The 25,239-nt window shown below is 47.1% G+C and overlaps 1 protein-coding gene across 5 annotated transcripts in view; it reads left to right on the top strand.

Annotated features, from left to right (window-relative positions):
• The first annotated feature begins 594 nt into the window (after positions 1 to 594).
• LOC127542754 (probable ATP-dependent RNA helicase DDX53) overlaps positions 595 to 25,239 on the top strand; it is a 31,736-nt gene continuing 7,091 nt past the window's right edge. For 2 of the 5 annotated variants that reach the window (XM_051968527.1, XM_051968523.1), the window contains exon 1: positions 19,815 to 19,933. The gene's annotated coding sequence lies outside the window, so the exon portion shown is untranslated. Of the gene's footprint in view, positions 682 to 15,494; positions 15,621 to 18,734; positions 18,842 to 19,814; positions 19,934 to 25,239 lie in introns of those variants that run through there. The other 3 variants (XM_051968528.1, XM_051968524.1, XM_051968525.1) reach the window with 3 other exon arrangements.

Raw genomic sequence — 25,239 nt, forward strand, 5'->3', positions numbered from 1 at the left:
ATCAGGAGGTTGGAGTAGAGCATAGTATTTGTAGTCTGTAGTTCTTTAATACAGAAGCTGGGGATGCAAATCCCACCACAGCCTCCTGCCGTGCTCTTCAGTAAGCAACTGACACTTTTCAGGGCCTCTTTTCTAACTTGTAATCTGTGGAAGGGATAACCCAGATGGATCTGTAGGCCCTTCAGCCACTGCTAGTCTACAGGCTGGTGGTACAGAGTACTGTGGTTCAAATCCCAGTTCTTCTGATAGTATCATTTGGGACATCCCTTAGGATACCGAGGTATCATTGTGTCAAATCAAGAGGTTGGCATAGAGTTTTTGTAGTTTGTACTTCTGTAGTTCAGAATTGAAGGGTCCAATTGTCACCCCGGCCCTCTCCTGTGCTCCTGAGTAAGGAATTGATGCTTTCTGTGGCATCCTGTTGGGCTTTGTACCACACAAACGGGATAATTCCAATGACTTCTGAGGGCTTCCCACCTCTGCTCGTCTAACATTTGGTGGTATAATATACTGGGGTTCAAATCCTAATTTTTCCAATAGTATCATTACGTATGTACCTTAGATTGACTAGATTTTCTCCTCCGTCAATTCAGCAGCTTGACCAAGAGGAGAGAGAATGTATTCTGTACTTCTGTAGTACAGAGAGCAATCCCAGCCCAGGCCTCCTGCTGTGCTGTTGGCGTAAGTAAGTTGGCCCTTTTCAGGGCCATATCTCCCTCTTTTATACAATAAAAGGGATAAGGCCGATGGCTTCTGAGGGCCTTGCACCCTCTGCCACGCTACAGATTGGTGGTACACAGGCCTCAGATTGAAATCCCTCTTTTTCCAATGGTTTCATTAGGTATGTCCCTTAGGTTGCCTAGTTTTCCTCCTCTGTCAAATAGGGAGGTTGGTGTAGAGGGCAGTTATTGTAGTCTGTAGTTCTATAATACAGAGCCTGGGGGTCCAAATCCCAGCACAGCTTCCTGCTGTGCTCTTCAGTAAGCAACTGGCATTGTTCAGGGCCCCTTTTCTGACTTATTTCCCATGAAAGGGATAATCACATTGGGTTCTTAGGACCTTCAACCACTGCTAGTCTACAAGCTAATGGTACAGAGGACCCATTTCTTCAAATAGCATCATTAGATCTGTCGATTCCTTGGTTTTTTCCACTATCAAATCAGGAGGTTGGCCAAGAAGATGACATTTTGTACTATGTAGTTCTGTAGTATGGAGACCAAGAGTCCCAGTCCCAGCTCCACCCTCCTGCTGTGCTCTTGAGTAAATAACTAGTGCTTTTCAGGGCCCTCTTTCTCTCCTATACCCAATAAAAAGGATAACCCTGAGAGGTTCTGAGGGCTTTTCCACATCTGCTAGTCCATAGGTTTGTGATACGGTGCACTGGGGTTCAGATCCCAGTTGTTCCAATATAATTATATACCTCCATTAAACTACCTAAAGGAAACTTTTTGTAGTCTGTAGTTCAGTAGTACAGAGAACAAGTGTCTGAATCCCAGGCCGGACCACCTGCTGTGCTCCTCAGTAACTAACTGCTGCATTTCAGGGGCTCATTTCCCTCTTGTACCCCATCAAAGAGATAACTCCAATGGCTCCTGAGGACCTTCCCTCCTCTGCTTATCTACACTTTGGTGGTGTAGGAGAGTGGGGTTGAAATCCTAGCTTCTCCAGGGGTGTCATTAAGTCCTTCCTTTAGACTACCTAGGTTTCCTTCTCTGTCAAGGGCAGTAGGTGTGGCAGCCATCATATTTCATCTGAACCTCCTCCCCTCCTCCTCACTTTGCAGAGTGGGCAGTGGAGGGTAGTGACCATCACTGATGGCTCTGGATTATCTCCCATCTCTGTTATGTTTAGTAGGGGCATCAACTTCAATTTTGCGTCTTCCCCCCCACCTGTCTTGTTTGTTAGAGAGCAGTGAGGGCTGAGTGTCAGCATTGTTACTTTTGAAGGTGCTTCCCTCCTTGACACTTTGTGGGGAAGGCAATGGTGGGTAGCGGCCATCACTCTTAGGCCTGAACCTTCTTCTTGCCCTGTCACTTTGAGAGATTGGCAGTGGGGGGAACTGATTGGGTCCCCTCTCTTCTTCCCCTGAGCCTGCCTGACCCAGCCCTTTACTGGGTTTGGTTTTGCTTTCACCCACCATAGCGCCTGGGACCCGTTTTCCCTGCCAGCTGGCCGAGCAAGGGCTGGCTTTTGGGCATCCAGGGGGAGGAGGAAGAGAGAGATGGAGCCTCAGTCAGAGGGAACCTGTAGGGGAGAGGGCTGGGGAGGGGGAGGGGGGAGTGTTGAGGTAGGGGAGGAGATGAAGAGGGATGCTGGGAGAGAGGGGGAGGGGCAATGGAAGGGGGTGGGAGAGAACTGCCTGAGTAGAGGAGGAGGGCGGGGCTAACAGTTCTGGAGGCTAGAACTCTACGTAACCCCTTCCCAAGTTCTCTCCTTGCCTGCAGTCACAAAGACCGTCGCTAAGAGACGCTGTTCGTTTAGCTTGCCCGCAAAAGAGCCAGGGGCAGAACTGTTTGGTTCTGGGAAGGGAGAAGGGAGGCTCGCAGCTCTCCCCCCCCTCACTCTCCCCTACATCCCCGCTCCCACAGAGCCATTGTTGAGGTAATTTGGGGGCCCCCCTTAGGATCCCGACAGGGAGGTCCGATAAGTTCTGCACACACGCAGCCTATGTCCCTTCAGCTTGCACCTTGCACTCCCTTCCATTGGGGGCTTTTCCCCTCTACTTTTCCCAATCCCTGTGGTGGTCCAAAGGCCAAGGTTCCCTTAAAGGCCTTACAAGTTCTGGAAGTTTGGAGGCTCTGGTTCAGAGGCCAGAGGTCAGCCCAGTCTCCTGCTGTGCTCTTGATTAAAGGCCTGGTGCTTTTCAAGGCCTCATTTCCCTCATGTGCCCAATAAAGGGATAACCCCAATGGCTTCTGAGCCCTTCCAAACTTTACTACTCTACAGATTGGTGGTGCAGGGGCCTCAGGTTCCAGTCAAATCCCAGCTTCTACAATGGTTTCATTGGGTACATCCCTTCAGCTCCCTAGGGTTCCTCCTCTGTCACATCAGGGGGTTGTCCCAGTGGACAGTTTTCATAGTCTATAGTTCTGTTGTATAGAGTGCACAGGCCCAAATCCCTGCCCACCCTCCTACTGTGCTCTTGAGTAAATAACTACCACTTTTTAGGGCCTTATTTCCCTCCTACCCAATAAAAGGGATATCATCTTGATATCATCTGAGGGCTGGTCCACCTCTGCAAGTCTGTATGTTTGTAGTGTAGGGGACTAGCATTCAAATCCCAGTTTTTCCAATGGTATCTTTAGGTACATCCCTTAGATTCCTAGTTTTCCTCCTCTGTCAAATAGGGAGGTTGACATAGAGGGCAATTTTTGTAGTCTATAGTTCTGTAATACAGGGGCTGGGGGTCCAAATCCCAGCACAGCCTCCTCCTGTGCTCTTTGGTAAGCAACTGGCGTTTTTTGGGGCCTCTTATGTCACTTGTTTCCCTTAAAAGAGATAACCCCCATGGCTTCTTAGGACTATTGACTGTAACTGGGGCTTTTCAGGGTCTTAATTTCTGACTGGCTTCCCTTAAAAGGGATAACCCCCATGGGTTCTTAGGACCATTGACCATTGTTAGTCTTCAGGTTGGTGGTACAGAGGACTGTGATTCAAATCCTACTTCTTCAAATGGTATCATTGCATCTGTCCCTTAGGCTTCCTCCACTTGGTTTCCTCCACTATCAAATCTGGAGGTTGGCCAGGAGGACAGATTTTGTACTATGTAGTTCTATAGTACAGAGGCCGGGGGTCCCAATCCCAGCAAAAAAAACCACCTGCTCTGCTTTTTAGTAAGTAACTGCTGTATTTCATGGGCTTTTTTTCCCTCTTGAACTCCATAAAAGGGATAATCCCTGTGGATTTTATGGCCCTTCCAACCTCTGTATTGGTGGTACATAGTCCTCGGATTGAAATCCCAGTGACCACTAGGGATATCCCTTAGGTTTCCTGCTCTGTCAAATGAGGAGTTTGGTGTAGAGGGCATCTGTGTAGGCTAGTTCTGTAATAGAGAAGCTAGGGGTCCAAATCCCAGCCCAGACCTCCTGCTGTGCTCTCGAGTAAATTACTACTGCTTTTTCAGGCCTTATTTTCCTCCTATACCAGATAAAAGAGATAACACTGATAGGTCCTGAGGGCCTTTCACCTCTGCTAGTCTATACATTTTTATTGTAGGGGACTGGGGCTCAAGCTACAGCTGTTCCAGTGGTATCAAAACTCCAACATGCTTTAGGCTACTGTGCTTTCCACCTCTGTCAAAGCAGGAGGTTGGTGACCAGGACAGTTTTTGTGGTCAGTAGTTCTATAGTTCAGAGGTCTAAATCCCACCAGAACCCCTCTACTATGCTCTTCGGTAGGAATGGGCACTTTTTGGGGGCCTCTTTTCCAACTTGTAACCCATGGAAGGGATCACCCTGATGGGTTCTTAAAGCCTTCGACTGCTGTTACAGGCTGGTGGTATAAAGGACTAGCAGTCACGTCCCAGTTTTTTCAAAGGTTTCATAAGGTACATGCCTTAAGCACCCTAGTTTCCTCCTTTGTCAGATCAGGAGATTGGCCTAGAGGAGAGTTTTTGTAGTCTGTAGTTCTGTAAAACAGAGGTGGGGGGTCCAAATCCCTGTCCAGCCACCTGAGCCATTTAGTAACTTAACTGGTGCTTTTCAGAGCCTCATTTCCTTCTTGTCCCCAATAAAAGGGATAATGCCAATGGTTTCTGTCGGCCTCCAACCTCTGCCAGGCTACAGATTGGTGGTACAGTGGCCTCAGATTCAAATCCCACTTCTGCCAGTGGTAGCATTAGGTCTGTCCCTTAGGTTGTGCCTAGGTTTCTTCCACTGTCAAATCAGGGGTTTGGGCTAAAGTAGTTTTTGTAGCCTATAATTCTGTAATATAGCAGCAGGGGGTCCAAATCCCAACCCAGGCCTCCTGCTGTGTCCTTAAGTGAGTAACTGGTGCTTTTCAGGGCCTCATTTCCCTTTTGTTACCCATAAAATATATAATAACAATGGCTTCTGAGGGCTTTCCCACCTCTCGTAATCTCTAGGTTTTTGGTATAGGGTACTGGCATTTAAATCCCAGTATATCCAATGGTATCATAAGGTACCATCTCTTAGGCTGCCTAGGTTTCTTCCTCTGTCAAATCAAGAGGTTGGCCTAGAGAACAGTTTTTAGTCTGTAGGAAGGAGGCCCAGTGCCCAAATTCCAGGCCATGCTGCTCCTGTGCTCTTGAGTAAGGAACTGCTGCTTTTGAGGGGCTCATTTCTCTCTTGGGATAACACTGATGGCTTTTATGGGCCTTTTCACCTCTGCCAGTATATATTTATATGTATGGTACAGAGGCCTCATATAGAAATCCCACTACTGTCGATGGTATCACTAGTTACATCCCTTAGGTTACCTAGGTTTTTTTCCTCTGTCTGAGGGGAGGTTGGGCAAAAATAGTTTTTGTAGCCTGTAATTTTATAATACAGAGACCAAGGGTCCAAATCCCAACCCAGGCCTCCTGCTATGCTCTTGAGAAAGTAACTGGTGTTTTTCAGGGCCTGAATTCCCTCGTGTCCCATAAAAGGGATAACCTCTGTGGCTTCTGAGAGCCTTCCCCCTTCTGCTTGTTTTCAGGTTGGTGGTACACAGACTTGGGTTCAAATCAAATCCCAGTTTATCCAAAGGTATCATTAAATCTGTCTCTAGACTACCTTAGTTTCCTGCTCTGTCAAAGCAGGATGGCCTAGAGGAGAGTTTTTGTAGTCTGTAGTTCTGCAGAACAGAAGTGGGGGGTCTAAATACCCTTTGTGCCAACTACCTGTGCAATTTAGTAACTAACTGGTGCTTTTCAGAGCCTCATTTCCCTCATGTACCCAATAAAAGGGATAAACTTGATAGCTTCTGAGGGCCTTTCCACCACTGCTAGTCCATAGCTTTGTGGTATAGGGGATTGTGATTCGCGTCCCAGTTTTTCCCATGTTATCATTAGGTAGCTCCCTTAAACTACGTAAAGGACAGCTTTTGTAGTAGGTCTGTAATAAAGAGGTCTTGAGTTCAGAGCTCATCCCAGCATCCTGCTATCCCCTTGAATTAGAAAACTGGTTCTTTTCAGGGCTTTATTTCTATCTTTTGCTCCATAAAAAGGTATAACTCCTATGGCTTCTGAGCGCCTTCCCCCCTCTACTAGTTTGTAGGTTGGTGGTACGAAGACTTCGGGTTCAAATAAATCCCAATTTATCCAATGATATCATTAGATCTGTCCCTTAGGTTTCCTTGGTTTCCTGCTCTGTCAAATCAGGAGGTTGGCCGACAGCACAGTTTTTTAGTCTGTAGTAAGGAGATGCTCTTGAGCTTTTCAGGGGCTCATTTCTGTCTTGAATTCCATAAAAGAGATAACCTAGATGGCTTTTATGGCCCTTTCAATCTCTGCCAGTCTATATATTGGTGGTACAGAGGCCTCAGATTGAAATCCCAGTACTTCCAATGGTATCAGTAGGTACATATCTTAGGTTACCCAGATTTCCTCTTCTCTCAAATAGGAAGGTTTCACTACAGGACAGTTTTTTAGGCTAGTTCTGTAATAGAGAGGCCGGGAGTCCCAATCATAGCCCAACCTCCTGCTGTGCTTTTAAACAAATAACTATCACCTTTTCAGGGCCTTATTTCCCTCCTATACCCAATAAAAGGGATAATCCTGATATTTTCTGAGGGCCTTGCCACCATTGCTAGTCCATAGGTTTGTGGCATAGGGGACTGTGGTTCAAATCCCAGTTTTTCCCATGGTATCATTAGATACCTCCCTTAAACTACCTAAAGACTGCTTTTGTAGTTTGTACTTGTTTAATAAAGAGGCCTTGAGTCCAGAGCAGGGCCCAGCCTCGTGCTGTGCTCTTGAATAAGTCAACTGGCCCTTTTCAGGACCTTATTTCAGTCTTGTACTCCATAAAAGGGAAATCCCCAGTGGCTTCTCTGAGCCTTCTCACCTATGCAAGTCTACAAGTTGATGATACAGATATATCCAGTTCAAATCAAATCCCAGTTCTGCCAGTGGTATCATTAGGTCTGTCCCTTAGGTTGCCTAGTTTTCTTTTCTATGTTTGGAAACCCTGGTCGCTCTATTACAGAACTAAGAAAAATGTCCTCTAGCCAAATCTCCCTATTTGGTAGAGGAGGAAAACTAGGTAATCTAAGTTATGCACCTATTGATGCTTTTGGAAGTACTGGGATTTGAAATCTGTCAAATCAGGAGGATCAGCTAATATACAGTTTTTATAGTCTGTGCAGCAATGTAGTAGAGTCCCAAGGGTCCAAATCCCAGCCTGGGACTTCTGCTGTACTCTTGAGTAAGTAACTGGTGCTTTTTATGGCCCCCATTCCTCCTTGTACCCCATAAAATAGAATAAGCCCTATGTCTTCTGAGGGATTTTCCACCTCTGCTAGGCTGCAGGTTGGTGGTACACAGACCTCAGGTTCCAATCAACATCCTAGTTTATCCAAAGGTATCATTAGGTTTGTCCCTTAGGCTATCATGGTTTCCTGCTCTGTCAAATTAGTAGGGTGGCCTAGAGGATCGTTTTTATTGTCTGTAATTCTGTAAAACGGAGGTTTGGGGTCCAAATCCTGAGCCACTTGTGCAATTTAGTAACTAACTGGTGCTTTTCAGAGCCTTATTTCCCTCTTGTACTCAACAAAAGGGATAATCTGAAGTCTTCTGAAGGCCTTCCTAATTCTACTACTGCATAAGTTTGTGGTATAGAGGCCTGGGATTCAAATCCCAGTTCTTGCAATGGTATCCTTTGTTACATCTCTTTGACTTCTAAGTATCATCTTATGTCAAGTCAAAAGATTGGCACAGAGGACAGTTTTTGTAGTTTCTAGTTCTGTAGTTCAGAATAGGAGAGTCCAATTTCTACCCTAGCCTCCTGCTGTGCTCTTCAGTTACTAACTGCCGTTTTTCAGGGCCTCATTTCTCTCATGTATCCATAAAAGGGATATAACCCTGATGTCTCCTGAGGACCTTCCCACCTCTGCTACTCTGCAGGTTGGTGGTATAGGGGACTCAGGTTCAAATCCCAGTACTTCCAAAAGTATCAATAAGTAACGTCACTTAGATTACCTAGTTTTCCTTCTCTACCAAATAGGGAGGTTTGGCTAGAGGACATTTTTCTTAATTCTGTAATAGGTGACCAGGGTTCCCAATAATAGCCCACCCTTCTGCTGTGCTCTTGAGCAAATAACTACCACTTTTTCAGGGCCTTATTTCCCTCCTATACTCAATAAAAGGGATAACCTAGATAATTTCTGAGGGCCTTTCCACCTCTGCTAGTCCATTGGTTTGTGGTGTAGGGACCTTAGTTTGAAATACCAGCTCTTCCAATGGTATCATTAGCTAGTCCCTTAGGTATCCTTGGTTTCCTCAGAAGCTGTGTCAAATCAGAAAGATGGCGAAAAGGACAGTTTTTGTAGTCTAGTTCAGTAGTAGAGTCAGAGGGTCCAATTTCCACACTAGCCTCCTGCTGTGTTCTTGAGTTAGCAACTGGCACTTTTCTCAGCCTCATTTCCCTCTTGTACCTAATAAAAGGGGTAACCCTGATGTTTCCTAAGGGCCTTCCCACCTCTGCTACTCTACAGGGTGGTGTGGTATAGGGGCCTTGGGTTTAAATCTGAGCTCTTCTAATGGTATCATGAGGTATAACCCTTAGGCAACCTTGGTATCATCCCGTGTGAAATCAGGATGTTGGCCAACAGTACAGATTTTGTAATCTGCATTTCTATTTTACAGACGGTAGGGTCCAAATTCCAGGCCATCATGCTCCTTTGATCTTAAATAATTGCCGCTTTTCAGAGGCTCATTTTCCCCATAAAAAGGATAACTCTGATGACTTCTGTGGGCCTTCTGACATCTGCCAGTCTGTAGGTTCACGTATAGGAGAGTGGGGTGCAAATCCCATTTCTTCAAATGGTATTAGGTACGTCCCAGAGTTTACCTAGGTTTCCTCCTCTGTCAAATTGGGAGGTTGGCGAAGAGGAGAGTTTTTTAGGCTGTAGTAAGGAGGCCTGGTGTCCAAATCCCAGCCCAACCTTCTCCTGTGCTCTTGAGAAAGTAACTGCTGGTTTTCAGGGGCATATTTCCCTCTTGTACCCCATAAAAGGGATAACCCTGAGAGCTTCTCAGAATCATCCCCCCTGGGCTAGTCCACACCTTGGTGGTACACATGCCTTGGGTTCAAATCAAATCCCAAATTATCCAGTGGTATCATTAGGTCCATCCTTTAGGCTACCCAGGTTTCTCCTTTGTCAAGGGTGTGGAGCTAGAGGCCATCACTGTTTCCTCACAACCTGCTCCCTTCCATCTCACTTCCTTCTTACTTTGAGAGATTGGCAGTGGGGGGAACTGATTGGGTCCCCTCTCTTCTTCCCCTGAGCCTGCCTGACCCAGCCCTTTACTGGGTTTGGTTTTGCTTTCACCCACCATAGCGCCTGGGACCCGTTTTCCCTGCCAGCTGGCTGAGCAAGGGCGGGCTTTGGGACACCCAGGGGGAGGAAGAAGAGAGATGGAGAAGCCCCGAGTCAGAGGGAACCTGTGGGGGAGGGGGGAGTGTTGAGTAGGGGAGGAGTCGAAGAGGGATGGAGGGAAAAAGGGGGAGGGGCAATGCAATGAGGTGGGGTAGAATTGCCTGATTAGAAGAAGTGGGCGGGGCTAACAGTTCTGGAGGATAGAACCCTGCAGTAACTCCTCCTCAACGTAACCCTTCCCCGCGTTCTCTCCTTGCCTGCAGTCAGTCACAAAGGCCGTCGCTAGGAGACGCTGTTTGTGTAGCTTGCCCCCAACAGAGCCGGGGTCAGAAAGGTTTGGTTCTGGCAGGGACAAGAGAGACCCGCAGCTCTCTCCAGGGCTGCCTTTCCCCAAGAGCCATTTTCAAGGTAATTTGGGAGCCCCCCTCAGGAACCAAAGAGGGAGGCCAACAGGTTGAACACAGGCATGCAGACTATGTCCGTTCAGGTTGCGCCTTTACAATTCCCTTCCACTAGTGGCTTTTCCAGTCTAGTTTTCTTCCGCCCCAGTGTTGGTACAAAGGGGAAGGTGCACCATAAAGGCCTTACAATTTCTAGGATTAGGGGGGCTGTGGTTCAAGGCTAGAGATCCAAATCCCAGCCCAGTCTCTTGCTGTGCTCTTGATTAAATGCCTGATGCTTTTCAGGGCCTCATTTTCCTCATATGCCCACTAAAGGGGAGGACCCCAGTGACTTTTCTGAGCCCTTCCAAACTTTGCTACTCTACAGATTAGTGGTAGAGGGGCCTCGGGTTCCAGTCACATCCCAGCTCCTCCAATGGTATCATGAGGTATGTCCCTTACCCTTCCTAGGTTTCCTCCTCTTTTAGATCAGGATGTCGCCCTAGAGCACAGTTTTTGTGGTGTGTTATTCTGTAATACAGAGACCAGGGGCACACATCCCTGCCCTGCCTCCTGCTATACTGTTGAATAAGTGCATTTTAGGCCATATTTACCTCTTTAATACACTAAAAGGGACAACCTGATGGCTTCTAAGGGCTTTCCTACCCCTGCTAGTCTTCAGGTTGGTGGTTTTATGGGCCTCAGGTTCAAATATGAATTCTTCCAATGGTTTTGTTAGGTACATCCCTTCTGCTACGTAGGGCTCCTCCTCTGTCACATCAGGACAGTTTTTGTAGTCTTAGTGGACAGTTTTTGTAGAATTTGTAGTTCTGTAGAAGACCTTGGTCTAAATCCCAGCCCTGCCTCCTGCTGTGTTCTTAACTAAGTAACTGGCACTTTTCAGGGCCTGTTTTCCCTCGGGTACCACATAAGAGATAATCCCATTGGCTTCTGAGGGTCTTCCCACCTATGCTAGTCTACAAGTTGGTGGTATGTACTGAGGTTCAAATCCCAGCCCTTTAGCTTGCCTAGGTTCTCTTTGTCAATTCAGGAGGTTGACCTAGAGGAGAGAGAATGTATTCTGTACTTTTGTAGCACAGAGCCCAAGGGTCCAAATCCCAGCCCAGGCCTCCTGCTGTGTTGTTGGTGAAAGTAACAGGCCCTTTTCAGGACCGTATTTCCCTCTATTATACAATAAAAGGGTTAACCCAAATGTCTTCTAAGGGACTTCCAACCTCTGCTAGTCTACACTTTCGTAGCTCAGGGGCTTCAGGTCCAAATCCAGTTTATCCACTGGTATCACTAGATCCGTTCCTTAGGCTACTAAGTTTTCCTTCTTAAGGGCAGTGGGGCTAGGGCGCATCACTGTTTCCTCTGAACCTGCTCCCTTCCATCTCACTTCTTTCTTACTTTGAGAGATTGGCATTGGGGGGAACTGATTGGGTCCCCCCTCTTCTTCCCCTGGGCCTGCCTGACCCATACTTTCACCCACCATAGCGCCTGGCACCCATTTTCCCTGCTGGCTGGCCGAAGGGCAGGCTTTGGGGTACCCAGGCGGAGGAGGAAGAGAGAGGGAGAAGCCCGAGTCAGAGGGTGGGGGGTCGTTTCGATATGGAGAAGAGGAGGAAATGGAGAGAGAAAGGGAGGTCTGGAGGGAGGATCGGGGAAGAACTGCCTGAGGTGGGCGGGGCTAGCAGTTCTGGAGGATAGAATATTGCAGTAGCTTCGCCTCAACCTAACCTCTCCCTTGATATATCACTGCCTGCAGTCACAAAGACTGTCGCTAGGAGACGCTGTTTGTTTAACTTGCCCCCAACAGAGCCAAGGTCAGAAAGGTTTGGTTCTGGGAGTGAGAAGGGAGTCTAGCAGCTCCCTCCGGGTCGGCTGCTTCTACAGAGCTATTGTCAAGGTAATATGCCCCCGCCCCCCTCCCCGCCTCAGGAACCTTACAGGGAGGCCTGCCTGACAGATTGTACACACTTGTAGTCTATGTCCCTTTTGCTTGTGCCTTGGCACTTATACTTTGCTCTTCTTGTTTTTTGTTATTGTGTTGGTCCAGATCTTATTAAAGGAATTAGAAGTTCTAGGAGTTTGAGGAGGCTATGGTTCAGAGTCAGGGTATCCAAATCCTAGCCAAATTCCCTAATGTTCACTTTAGGAAGTGACTGGCACTTTTCAGGACCACATTTCCCTGTGGTACCCCATAAAAGGAATAACCCCTATGGTTCCTCAGGAACTTCCGCCTCTGCTAATCTACAGTTTCGTAGTCCAGGGACTTCAGGTCCAAATCCAGTTTATCCACTGGTATCACTAGATCCGTTCCTTAGGCTACTAAGTTTTCCTTCTTTCTCAAGGGCAGTGGGGCTAGGGCACATCACTGTTTCCTTTGAACCTGCTCCCTTCCATCTCACTTCCTTCTCACTTTGAGAGTTTGGCAGTGGGGGGAACCAATCGGGTCCCCTCTCTTCTTCCCCTGAGCCTGCCTGACCCATGCCTTTACTGGGTTTGATTTTGCTTTCACCCATCATAGCGCCTGGGACCCGTTTTCCCTGCCAGCTGGCTGAGGAAGGGCAGGCTTTTAGACACCCAGGGGGAGGAGGAAGAGAGATGGAGAAGGCCGAGTCAGAAGGAACTTTGTATCAGGGGTGGCATCAATATGGGATGAAAGAAATGGAGAGATAAAGGGAGGTCCTGGGGCGGGGAGAGGGGGGAGGACAACTGCCTGAGTAGAGGAGGAGGGCGGAGCTAACAGTTCTGGAGGCTAGAACCCTGCAGTAGCTCCGCCTCTACGTAACCCCTCCCCGCGTTCTCTCCTTGCCTGCAGTCACAAAGGCCGTCGCTAGGAGACGCTGTTGGTTTAGCTTGCTTCCAACAGAGCCAGGGGCAGAACGGTTTGGTTCTGGGAGGGAGGAGGGAGGCTTGCGGTTCCCTTCCTGTCTGCCTTTCCCCAAAGCCATTTTCGAGGCAATTTGGGGGGGGGGGGCACCCTGTCAGCCGACAGGTTGAACCCACGCAGACTATGTCCCTTCAACTTGTGCCTTTATATTTCTTTCCACAGGGTGCTTTTTCCCTCTAGTTTTCCTCAGCCCCAGTGTTGGTACAAAGGGGAAGGTGCATCTTTAAGGCCTTACAAATTCTAGGAGTTTGGGAAGCTGTGATTCAGAGGCCAGGGGTCCAAATCCCAGCCAGATCCCCTGCTGTGCTCTTTAAGAAGTGACTGGCATTTTTCAGGACCTCATTTCTCTATACAATAAAAGGGTTAACACAAATGACTTCTAAGGGCCTTCCAACCTCTGGTAGTCTACAGATCGATGGTACAGAAAGCTCGGATTGAAATCACAGTACTTACCGTGGTATCTTGAGGTACGTCCCATAAGTTACCTAGGTTTCCTCTGTCATATCAGGAGGTTGGTGTAGAGGACAGTTTTTGTAGTCTGTAGTTCTTTTATACAGAGGCTGGGGGTCTAAATCCCAGCACTTACTTCCTGTGCTCTTCAGTAAGAAAATTGCATATTTCAGAGACTCTTTTTCCACCTTGTTTCCCATGGAAGTGATAACCCGATGGGTTCTTCGTACCTTCAACCACTTGTAGGCTACAGGCTGGTGGTGCATAGGACTGGCGTTCAAGTCCTTGTTTTTCAAATGGTATCATTAGATCTGTTCTTTAGTCTACGTAGGTTTCCTCCTCTTTCAAATCAGAAGGTTGGCTAAGAGAATAGATTTTGTGGTCTTTTGTTCTATAGTACAAAGACCAGTGGCCCCAATCCATGCCTAGTCTCTTGCTGTACTGTTGAATAATTATCTGGTGCTTTTAAGGGCTATATTTACCTTTTTTTACATACTAAGGGATAACCCAGTGGCTTTTGAGGGCCTTCCTACCCCTGCTAGTCTACAGGTTGTTGGCACAGGAGAGTGGGGTTCAAATCTGAATTCTTGCAATGGTTTCACTAGTTACGTCCCTTAGGTTGACCTATTCTGTCAAATCAGGAGGTTAGTGTAGAGCATAGTTTTGTAGTCTATAGTTTTTTAATATAAAAGCTGAGGGTCCAAATCCCTGCACAGCCTCCTCCTGTTCTCTTCAGTAAGCAACTGGCTCTTTATAGGGCCTTTTTTTTTGACTTGTTTCCCATAAAAGGGATAACCCTGATAGGTTCTTTGGACCTTAGACCACTAGGTTCTTTGGACCTTAGACCACTGCTAGTCTAAAGGCTGATGGTATAGAGAACTGGCCAGTTCTTCAAATGGTGGTATTAGATCTGTCCCTTAGGCTTCCTTGGTTTCCTCCACTATCAAATCCCAAGATTGGCCAAGAGGACAAATTTTGTAGTCCGTAGTTCTGTAATACAGAGGCTGGGAGTCCAAAGTCCTAGGCCATCCTGTTCCTATACTCTTAAGTAACTGCTGTTTTCAGGGGTTCATTTCCCTCTTGTTCCCATAAAAGGGATAATCCTTTGGCTTCTATGCTCCTTTCAGTCTCTGCCAGTCTATAGATTGCTAGTATAGAGGCCTCGGATTGAAATCCCAGTACTTCCAATGGTATCAATAGGTACATCCCCTGGGTTACCCAGGTTTCCTACTCTCTCAAATAGGGAGATTCAGCCATAGTACCGTTTTTGTAGGCTAGTTTTGTCAGAAAGGCCAGGGGTGCAAGTTCTAGCCCACCCTCTTGCTATGCTTTTGATTAAAAACAGATTTTTTAGGGCCTTATTTCCCTCCTCTACCGAATAGAAGGGATAGCCTTGAGAATTTCTCAGGGACTTTCCACCTCTGGTAGTCTATAGGTTTGTAGGATAGGGAACCGCGCTTCAAATCCCCGTTTGTCCCATGGTATCATTAGGTTCCTCCCTTAAACTATCTAAAGGACAACTTTTGTGCTATGTAGTTCTGTATTAAAGAGGCCCTGGATTGAAAACTCAGCCCAATTTCCTGCTGTGCTATTGAACAATGAAACTGCTGCCTTTAGGGACCTCATTTTCCTTTTTTACCCCTTAAAAATGACAACCTCGATTGCTTATGAGGACCTTCCCACCTCAGCTAGTCAGTTTTGTAGGCCAAGGCCTTCAGGTACAAATCTTAGTTCTTCCCATGTTGATATTAGATCCGTGCTTTAGGCTACCTAGGTTTCCTCCTTTGTGAAGGGCAGTGGGGCTAGGGACCATCAGTGTTTCCTCTGAACCTCCTCACTTCCTTCTTACTTTGAGAGATTGGCAGTGGGAGGAACTGATCGGGTCCCCCCTCTTCTTCCCCTGGGCCTGCCTGACCCAGCTCTTTACTAGGTTTGGTTTTGCTTTCACCCACCATAGAGCTGCGCTTTTTGGGTAACCAAGAGGAGAGGAGTGGGAGGAGGAGGAAGAGAGATGGAGCCAGAGTGAGAGGGAACTATTGATGGGAAAGCCTTTGGATAGAAATGGAAAGGAAGAAATGGAGAAAGTCTGGAGGTCTGGAGGGTGGGGGAGAACTGTCAGAGTAGTGGAACTGGGTGGGGCTAAAAGTTCTGGAGGCTAGATCCTGCAGTAGCCCCGCCTCCACATAACCCCTCCCCGCGTTCTCTCCTTGCCTGCAGTCACAAAGACCGTCGCTAGGAGACGCTGTTGGTTTAGCTTGCCCCCAACAGAGCCAGGGGCAGAACTGGTTCTGGGAGATAGAAGGGAGGCGCACAGCTCCGTCCAGTTCCCGGGCTCCTATAGAGCCATTGTCGAGGTAATTTGGGGGCCCCCTTTAGGGTCCCGACAGGGAGGCCTGACAGATTATACATACTCGCAGACTACGTGCCTTCAGCTTGTACCTTTGAATTCTCTGCCACCTGGAGCTTTCCCCCTCTAGTTTTCCTCAGCCCCAGTGTGGGTCCAAAGGCTTAGGTTCTCCTTAAAGGACTTACAAGGTCTAGGATTTGGTGGGGTTAGGGTTCAGAGTTAAGGTGTCCAAATCCCAGCCAAGCCCCTTGCTGTGCTTTTTAGGAAGTAACTGGAGCTTTTCAGGATCTCATTTCCCTCTGTATGTACCTCATGAAAGGGATAACCCCGATGGTTCCTCAGGACCTTCCGCCTCTGCTAATCTACAGTTTCGTAGTCCAGGGTCTTCAGGTCCAAATCCAGTTTATCCACTGGTATCACTAGATCCATTCCTTAGGCTACTAAGTTTTCCTTCTTTCTCAAGGGCAGTGGGGCTAGGGCCCATCACTGTTTCCTCTGAACTTGCTCCCTTCCATCTCACTTCCTTCTTACTTTGAGAGATTGGCAGTAGGGGGAACTGATTGGGTCCCCCCTCTTCTTCCCCTGAGCCTGCCTGACCCAGCCCTTTACTGGGTTTGGTTTTGCTTTCACTCACCATAGCGCCTGGGACCCGTTTTCCCTGCTGGCTGGCTGAGCAAGGGCGGGCTTTGGGGGACACCCAGGGGGAGGAAGAAGAGAGAGGGAGAAGCCCGAGTCAGAGGGAACTGTGGTGGGGGGGTTGTTTTGATATGGAGGAGAGGAAGAAATGGAGAAAGGGAGGTCTGGAGAGAGAAGGGGAGAGAACTGCCTGAGTAGAGGAGGTGGGCGGGGCTAACAGTATTGGAGGCTAGAACCCTGCAGTAGCTGCGCCTCAACGTAACCCCTTCCCACGTTCTCTCCTTGCCTGCAGTCACAAAGGCCGTCGCTAGGAGACGCTGTTCGTTTAGTTTGCCCCCAACAGAGCCAGGGGCAGAACTGTTTGGTTCTGGGAGGAAGAAGGGAGGCGCACAGCTCCCTCCGGTTCCATTGCTCCCAGAGTCATTGTCGAGGTAATTTGGGGAGGCCCCACTGAGGATCCCGACAGGGAGGCCTGCCAGGTTGTACACACAGCAGTCTAGGTCCCTTTTGTTTGCACCTTGGCACTTAACGTCCATTGGGGATTTCCTTCCCCACTTCCCCCCCACCCTCCATTCCCCACTAGTTTTTCGAGTCATTGTATTGGTCCAGTCTTAGGTTGGCCTTAGGACTTACAAGCCCTAGGAATGGGGGGTGGGGTGGTAGGGCTTTGGTTTAGAGTCAGGGTGTTTAAATCCTAACCAGATGCCCTGCTGTGTTCTTTAGGAAGTGAGTGGAGCTTTTCAGGATCTCATTTCCCTTTTGGACCCCATAAAAGGGATAACCTTGGTGGCTTCTGAGGACTTTGCCACCTCTGTTAAGAGAGTATAGTTTCTTATTTCAGGGGCGTCAGGTCCAAATCCAGTTTATCCACTGGTATCACTAGATCCATTCCTTAGGCTACCTAGTTTTCCTTCTTTCTCAAGGGCAGTGGGCCTGGGAGACATTACTCTTTTCTCTGAACCTGCTCCCTTCCATCTCATATGTTCTCACTTTGAGATCTTGGTGTGGGGGGGAACTGATCGGGTCCCTCCTCTTCTTCCCCTGGGCTTGCCTGACCAGGCCTTTAGCTGATTTGATTTCGATTTCATCTACCACAGAGCCTGGGACCCCTTTTCCTTGCCCCCTTTCGGAGGCTTTTGGGCAACAGGAGGAGGAGGAAGAGATGGATAAGCCAGATTCAGATCGAACTTTGGGGAGGGGGCATTTCAGTAGGGAGGAGAGGAAGAAATGGAGAAAGAGGGGAGGTCTGGAGAGAGGAGGAGAGAGAACTGCCTGAGTAAAGGAGGAGGGCAGGGCTAACAGTTCCGGAGGCTAGAACCCTGCAGTAGCCCCGCCTCCACGTAATCCCTCCCTGCATTCTGTCCTTGCCTGCAGTCACAAAGACCGTCGCTAGGCGACGCTGTTGGTTTAGCTTGCCCCCAACAGAGCCAGGGGCAGAACTGTTTGGTTCTGGGAGGAAGAAGGGAGGCGCACAGCTCCCTCCGGTTCCATTGCTCCCAGAGTCATTGTCGAGGTAATTTGGGGAGGCCCCACTGAGGATCCCGACAGGGAGGCCTGCCAGGTTGTACACACAGCAGTCTAGGTCCCTTTTGTTTGCACCTTGGCACTTAACGTCCATTGGGGATTTCCTTCCCCACTTCCCCCCCACCCTCCATTCCCCACTAGTTTTTCGAGTCATTGTATTGGTCCAGTCTTAGGTTGGCCTTAGGACTTACAAGCCCTAGGAATGGGGGGTGGGGTGGTAGGGCTTTGGTTTAGAGTCAGGGTGTTTAAATCCTAACCAGATGCCCTGCTGTGTTCTTTAGGAAGTGAGTGGAGCTTTTCAGGATCTCATTTCCCTTTTGGACCCCATAAAAGGGATAACCTTGGTGGCTTCTGAGGACTTTGCCACCTCTGTTAAGAGAGTATAGTTTCTTATTTCAGGGGCGTCAGGTCCAAATCCAGTTTATCCACTGGTATCACTAGATCCATTCCTTAGGCTACCTAGTTTTCCTTCTTTCTCAAGGGCAGTGGGCCTGGGAGACATTACTCTTTTCTCTGAACCTGCTCCCTTCCATCTCATATGTTCTCACTTTGAGATCTTGGTGTGGGGGGGAACTGATCGGGTCCCTCCTCTTCTTCCCCTGGGCTTGCCTGACCAGGCCTTTAGCTGATTTGATTTCGATTTCATCTACCACAGAGCCTGGGACCCCTTTTCCTTGCCCCTTTCGGAGGCTTTTGGGCAACAGGAGGAGGAGGAAGAGATGGATAAGCCAGATTCAGATCGAACTTTGGGGAGGGGGCATTTCAGTAGGGAGGAGAGGAAGAAATGGAGAAAGAGGGGAGGTCTGGAGAGAGGAGGAGAGAGAACTGCCTGAGTAAAGGAGGAGGGCAGGGCTAACAGTTCCGGAGGCTAGAACCCTGCAGTAGCCCCGCCTCCACGTAATCCCTCCCTGCATTCTGTCCTTGCCTGCAGTCACAAAGACCGTCGCTAGGCGACGCTGTTGGTTTAGCTTGCCCCCAACAGAGCCAGGGGCAGAACTGGTTCTGGGAGATAGAAGGGAGGCGCACAGCTCCGTCCAGTTCCCGGGCTCCTATAGAGCCATTGTCGAGGTAATTTGGGGGCCCCCTTTAGGGTCCCGACAGGGAGGCCTGACAGATTATACATACTCGCAGACTACGTGCCTTCAGCTTGTACCTTTGAATTCTCTGCCACCTGGAGCTTTCCCCCTCTAGTTTTCCTCAGCCCCAGTGTGGGTCCAAAGGCTTAGGTTCTCCTTAAAGGACTTACAAGGTCTAGGATTTGGTGGGGTTAGGGTTCAGAGTTAAGGTGTCCAAATCCCAGCCAAGCCCCTTGCTGTGCTTTTTAGGAAGTAACTGGAGCTTTTCAGGATCTCATTTCCCTCTGTATGTACCTCATGAAAGGGATAACCCCGATGGTTCCTCAGGACCTTCCCACCTCTGCTAATCTATAGTTTCGTAGTCCAGGGACTTCAGGTCCAAATTCAGTTTATCCACTGGTATCACTAGATCCATTCCTTAGGCTACTAAGTTTTCCTTCTTTCTCAAGGGCAGTGGGCCTGGGAGACATCACTGTTTCCTCTGAACTTGCTCCCTTCCATCTCACTTCCTTCTTACTTTGAGAGATTGGCAGTAGGGGGAACTGATTGGGTCCCCTCTCTTCTTCCCCTGAACCTGCCTGACCCATGCCTTTACTGGGTTTGGTTTTGCTTTCACTCACCATAGCGCCTGGGACCCGTTTTCCCTGCCAGCTGGCCGAGCAAGGGCTGGCTTTTGGGCACCCAGGGGGAGGAGGAAGAGAGAGATGGAGAAGGCCGAGTCAGAGGGAACCTGTAGGGGAGAGGGCTGGGGAGGGGGAGGGGGGAGTGTTGAGGTAGGGGAGGAGATGAAGAGGGATGCTGGGAGAGAGGGGGAGGGGCAATGGAAGGGGGTGGGAGAGAACTGCCTGAGTAGAGGAGGAGGGCGGGGCTAACAGTTCTGGAGGCTAGAACCCTGCAGTAGCTCCGCCTCTACGTAACCCCTCCCCGCGTTCTCTCCTTGCCTGCAGTCACAAAGACCGTCGCTAGGAGACGCTGTTGGTTTAGCTTGCCCCCAACAGAGCCAGGGGCAGAACTGGTTCTGGGAGATAGAAGGGAGGCGCACAGCTCCGTCCAGTTCCCGGGCTCCTATAGAGCCATTGTCGAGGTAATTTGGGGGCCCCCTTTAGGGTCCCGACAGGGAGGCCTGACAGATTATACATACTCGCAGACTACGTGCCTTCAGCTTGTACCTTTGAATTCTCTGCCACCTGGAGCTTTCCCCCTCTAGTTTTCCTCAGCCCCAGTGTGGGTCCAAAGGCTTAGGTTCTCCTTAAAGGACTTACAAGGTCTAGGATTTGGTGGGGTTAGGGTTCAGAGTTAAGGTGTCCAAATCCCAGCCAAGCCCCTTGCTGTGCTTTTTAGGAAGTAACTGGAGCTTTTCAGGATCTCATTTCCCTCTGTATGTACCTCATGAAAGGGATAACCCCGATGGTTCCTCAGGACCTTCCCACCTCTGCTAATCTACAGTTTCGTAGTCCAGGGACTTCAGGTCCAAATCCAGTTTATCCACTGGTATCACTAGATCCATTCCTTAGGCTACTAAGTTTTCCTTCTTTCTCAAGGGCAGTGGGGCTAGGGCCCATCACTGTTTCCTCTGAACCTGCTCCCTTCCATCTCACTTCCTTCTCACTTTGAGAGATTGGCATTGGGGGGAACCGATCGGGTCCCTCCTCTTCTTCCCCTGGGCCTGCCTGACCCATACTTTCACCCACCATAGCGCCTGGCACCCGTTTTCCCTGCTGGCTGGCCGAAGGGCAGGCTTTGGGGTACCCAGGCAGAGGAGGAAGAGAGAGGGAGAAGCCCGAGTCAGAGGGAACTGTGGTGGGGGGGTTGTTTCGGTATGGAGGAGAGGAAGAAATGGAGAGAGAAAGGGAGAGAACTGCCTGAGTAGAGGTGGTGGGCGGGGCTAACAGTTCTGGAGGATAGAACCCTGCAGTAGCTCCGCCTCAACGTAACCCCTCCCTACGTTCTCTCCTTGCCTGCAGTCACAAAGGCTGTCGCTAGGAGACGCTGTTCGTTTAGCTTGCCCCCAACAGAGCTTGGGTTATAAGCGTTTGGTGCAGGCATGGAGAAGGGAGCCACCTAGTTCCCTCTGGCTCCACAATTCCCAGAGAGCCATTATTGAGGTAATTTGGGGGGCTCCCCTCGGGAAGCCAACCGGGGAACTCCTCAAGTTGTACAGTAGATGCATTCTTTGTCCCTTCAGCTTGGGCCTTTGCACTCCTTTCCTTTGGGGGAATTTCCTCATCAGTCCCAGTGTTGATCTATAGGCCTAGGTTTCCCTTAAAGGCCTTAAAATTTTAGAGGCTTAGGTTCAGAAGCCGTGAGTCCAAATCCCAGTCTCCTATGCTCTTGAGTAAGTATTTGGAGCTTTTTCAGGACCTTATTTACCTCTTGAACCCCCCATGAAAAGGAATAACCCCATGGCTTCTGAGAACCTTCCCACTTGTGTCAGTCTATGTATTGGTGCTATAAAGGCCTCACATTCAAATCTGAGTTCTTCCAGTGGTATCATTGGCTTCATTCCTTAGGGTACCTAAGTTTCCTCATTTGTCAAATCAGGAGGTTTGCCTAGAGGAGAGATTTCCTAGTGTGTAGTTCACTACTATAGAATCCAGAGGGTCCAAATCCTAGCCCAGCCTCCTCCTGTGCTCTTAAGTAACTGGTGCTTAAGAGCCCTCTTCTCTCTTGAACCCAATCAGAGGAAAATCCCAGCTAGCTTCTAAGGGCCTTCCCACCTGTGCCAGTCTATGTATTGGTGGTATTAGGGCCTCATGTTCAAATCCCAGTTCTTCCAATGGTATCATTTGTACATCCTATAGGCTGTTTCCTCCTCTGTCAAATCAGGAGGTTGGCCTAGAAGACAGTTTTCATAGTCTTTTATTCTGTAGTACAGACAGGGTAGAAATCCCAGCCCACCCTCCTGACGAACTGGTGCTTTTCAGGACCTCATTTCCCTCTTGTACACAAGAAAATAGATAACCTTGATGGCTTCCGAGGCCCTTCCCACATCTGTTAGTCTACAATTTGTGGTACAGGGGACTTGGGTTCAAATCCCATTTCTTCCAAAGGTATTGTTTGGTATGTCCTTTAAGTTTCCTAGGTTTCCCCCTCTGTCAAATCAACATTTGTGCCTGGAGGATAGTTTTTGTATTCTGTATTTTTGTAGTACAGAGGCTGGGGGTTTAAATCCCAGCCCAGCTACTTACTGGGTGACTTTGGGTAAGTCACTCTTTGAACTCTGTAAAGTCTCCTTTGTAAAATTGGGACTGGTGGGGGTGGAATAGAAGAGGTGCTAAAAGCTTTCTTTCTACAGGCCCTCTCTGCTCTATTTCTTTGTGATGCTGTAGTGCAAATAACCTGTGATGACTTTCCATTGATACATAACTTTTCTAGGTGTCTTTGTAAATTAAGCATTAGTCTGGATTCCTTTGTAGATTCTGCTAGTGTGTGATTATGATTTCAGGAGACATGATTTCAGATCTGAGTTCTACTTAATGCCTTGTTTGAACTTGAGTAAATCACCGAACCTTAGTGTAAACCCTTTGTAAAATGGGAGATTGGGGCATGTAGCAAGGGGTGGCACACATCACTTCCAAGAAACCTCCCAGATATATTAATTTATGATTCAGTGATATAGAATTTGGATTAAATCTTAGCTCTATCATTCTCTACTTGACTTTGGGTAAATCACATAACCTCTCATAACAGGATTAGTTTCCTCTTCTAGAACAGGATCAGAACAGAAATTTTACAAAATTTCTACATCCCTTCTAATTCTTTCATCCTAGGATTCTGTGAAAAAAAATTTGTGTAGTCCCACAGGTGGTGTTATGAACCAATACTGCCACTCCTGTATCTTAAAACAAAAATTCCTATAGGTCTGTCAACTTGTAGTTTCTAATAGGGGTTGAGATGAAAGGCTGAAACTGGCACACATCTGGCTTTTCAGGATAGTACGTTGGTAAGGTGGTGTTTGGGGCATTTTGCTTTCTAGCAGAGGGGCCTCAGAAATATGGTCTTTAAGAATAGTTGGAAGACCTCAAGAAGACTCATGATCCTTGGTACCTCTTTGGGAGCTTTGGGGAATACATTAGCCTCATTTGAGCAGGTTTTCAATGTCTTCCTGGGCTGTCATCAGAATCAAATCAAAGATAGTTTCTATAACTACTAACTTATAGCCCTTGAAATGATGCTCCATTATTCTAACCACCTATTTTATAGTATTTATTTATATAGTACATATTTAATATATTATGCTTAGTTACTATATATTAATATATTTAATATAAGTATTTATATTTATCCCAAATGTGTTTTTACCCTATCTATGTGAATTTAAATGTACTCTAGTAGAAATGCACATTCATTCTTACAAGTACTTATTCAGGCAACTGGTCCTGATTTTAGAAACACTGTGAAGGCAGAAACATCATCTTCTCTGTTTTGTGTACATGCTCCCACCTTCACCCAACCATGTCATATGTTGAAGCTGTTCAGTAACTGCAATGTTGTTTAATAATGATAAATGTTCTTTAGATTTAAAGTAAAAAAAAGAAAAAAAGAGATACCATTCTTGGCCACAAGATGGTGGCATTATGTATTAGCTACTCAAATCCCCTACTCATTTAAAAAAAAAAAAAAAAAAAAAAACCCTAGTCTACTATGAAGTGACTTATATCTTCTCAGTTCTCTGGGCCCTAAAGCTGAAAACTAAAGTTGAGTCTATTCTAAAGTGACTATATATATATATATATATATATATATATATAGTCTAGTTACTGACGGAAACAGTCTACTAAATCTAGCTTCCATTTCAAAGGAAATGTTTCAGTTCTTTTCTTACATACATCCTTTCTCTAAAGTGCTATCTATTCATAAGACTGTCTTGTTAAAAACATTTCAGTCTCAGATCTCATGCATCCAAAGCTGAGGATACGAAATTCCCTTCAATCTGGAGAATGTTGTAGGAAATAGAAGAAAATAAGCCTATTTTCATATAACCACGCTAAATTACTATATCTCCTGATTTTTTTTTATTTCTGATTTTTGATACTGAATTTTGTTTTTAATATTCTAGATGAAGTATCACATTGACATTTTCTCATAGAGCTCTAGAATTTAGCAGAACCCAATTTGGGAGAAGCTCATATGAGAAAATATTTGATTTGATTTTTAAATCTTATTCCTTCTCAGCCTCATTTTCTACAGTAGTTATAACTAAAGATAAGATTTTTGTATAAAATAGATGGCTATTGAATATAAACCGAGAACATATTCTACTAAAAACTATTGCTTCAAAAGTTTGTTATTCTTCTTCTTGCAGCTCTATCAGAGATTTAGCCACCGTCAGGTAGGTACCACTTATATGGGGCTGTTTGCTAAGGGGCTGAAGAGGTGGCCTGGGCCTAAACAGATGAAATCACAGCTCCTTGTGATACTGAAACATGGCTCCCAATATTGCTGACTTCAAGCCTGAAGCTACTGGGCAGCAGAATCTGGTATCTTGAATTGTGATTTGAATTTGATTCCATTAAGTGAATACCATCATCATGAAAACCAGACAGCTCTCACCCCAGCTTTAAAATCAAGTACATTTTTTTTTTTGTAAAAAAGTGAGCCAGAGTGGTGAGACCAAGGTCTGTGGGATGATCTTCCATATTTACCCTATACATATATCTTGTATGTATGTTAATAGTTTGTATGCTGTTCCCCTCCCGCCCCCATTTGACTGTGAGCTGCTTAGAGAGGGACCTTGTTTTTGCTCTTCTTTGTATCATCCTAAGCCTAGCCTAGTGCCCACCACATAGTAAATATTTCATAAAGACTGACTGACTGATCCACTTAACACTATTGAAAGAAACCCAACTTTTGAGTAAGTTGTATATTGATACTTGGGAAAAACTCTCTCTACACATGTTTCTGCAAATACCTAGTGAGGAATGTAGTCTGAGCCTTTCCTTCTGTGTTAAAAATGTCAATTGCCACCAAATTCCACACTTTTTCTTAAGGAAGATCCAAGGAAATTGACAGGAAGCTGTTCTCAAAAGGGTCTTGGAGACCACTGATGATGATTTGGCTAATTTTAAGATTTTGGCCGTTTTACTTTAATTTTTAATCACTTAAGCCAAATTTTTTTGCCCCTTACAAACTTTTCCTTTAACTCATCAGATATAATATTCCCTAACTGCAGCCATCCCAGGAAAGTTTCGTTACAGAGAATTGATTATACATGTAAACCACCAGCAAAAAACCAATTTCCCTTCCTCTAAATTTGAACTGACTATATCTACTATACGAGAGGCACTGTGTTAAGCCCTAGAGATACAAAGAAAAAAATGTTAACAATCTCTGTGCTCCAGGAACTTAACCTGTTACTGAGAAAAGCTGTATCCATAAAGACTGCACAAA

This window comes from Antechinus flavipes, chromosome X, assembly GCF_016432865.1.
Source record: "Antechinus flavipes isolate AdamAnt ecotype Samford, QLD, Australia chromosome X, AdamAnt_v2, whole genome shotgun sequence".
In the NCBI taxonomy this organism is placed as follows: Eukaryota; Metazoa; Chordata; class Mammalia; order Dasyuromorphia; family Dasyuridae; genus Antechinus; species Antechinus flavipes.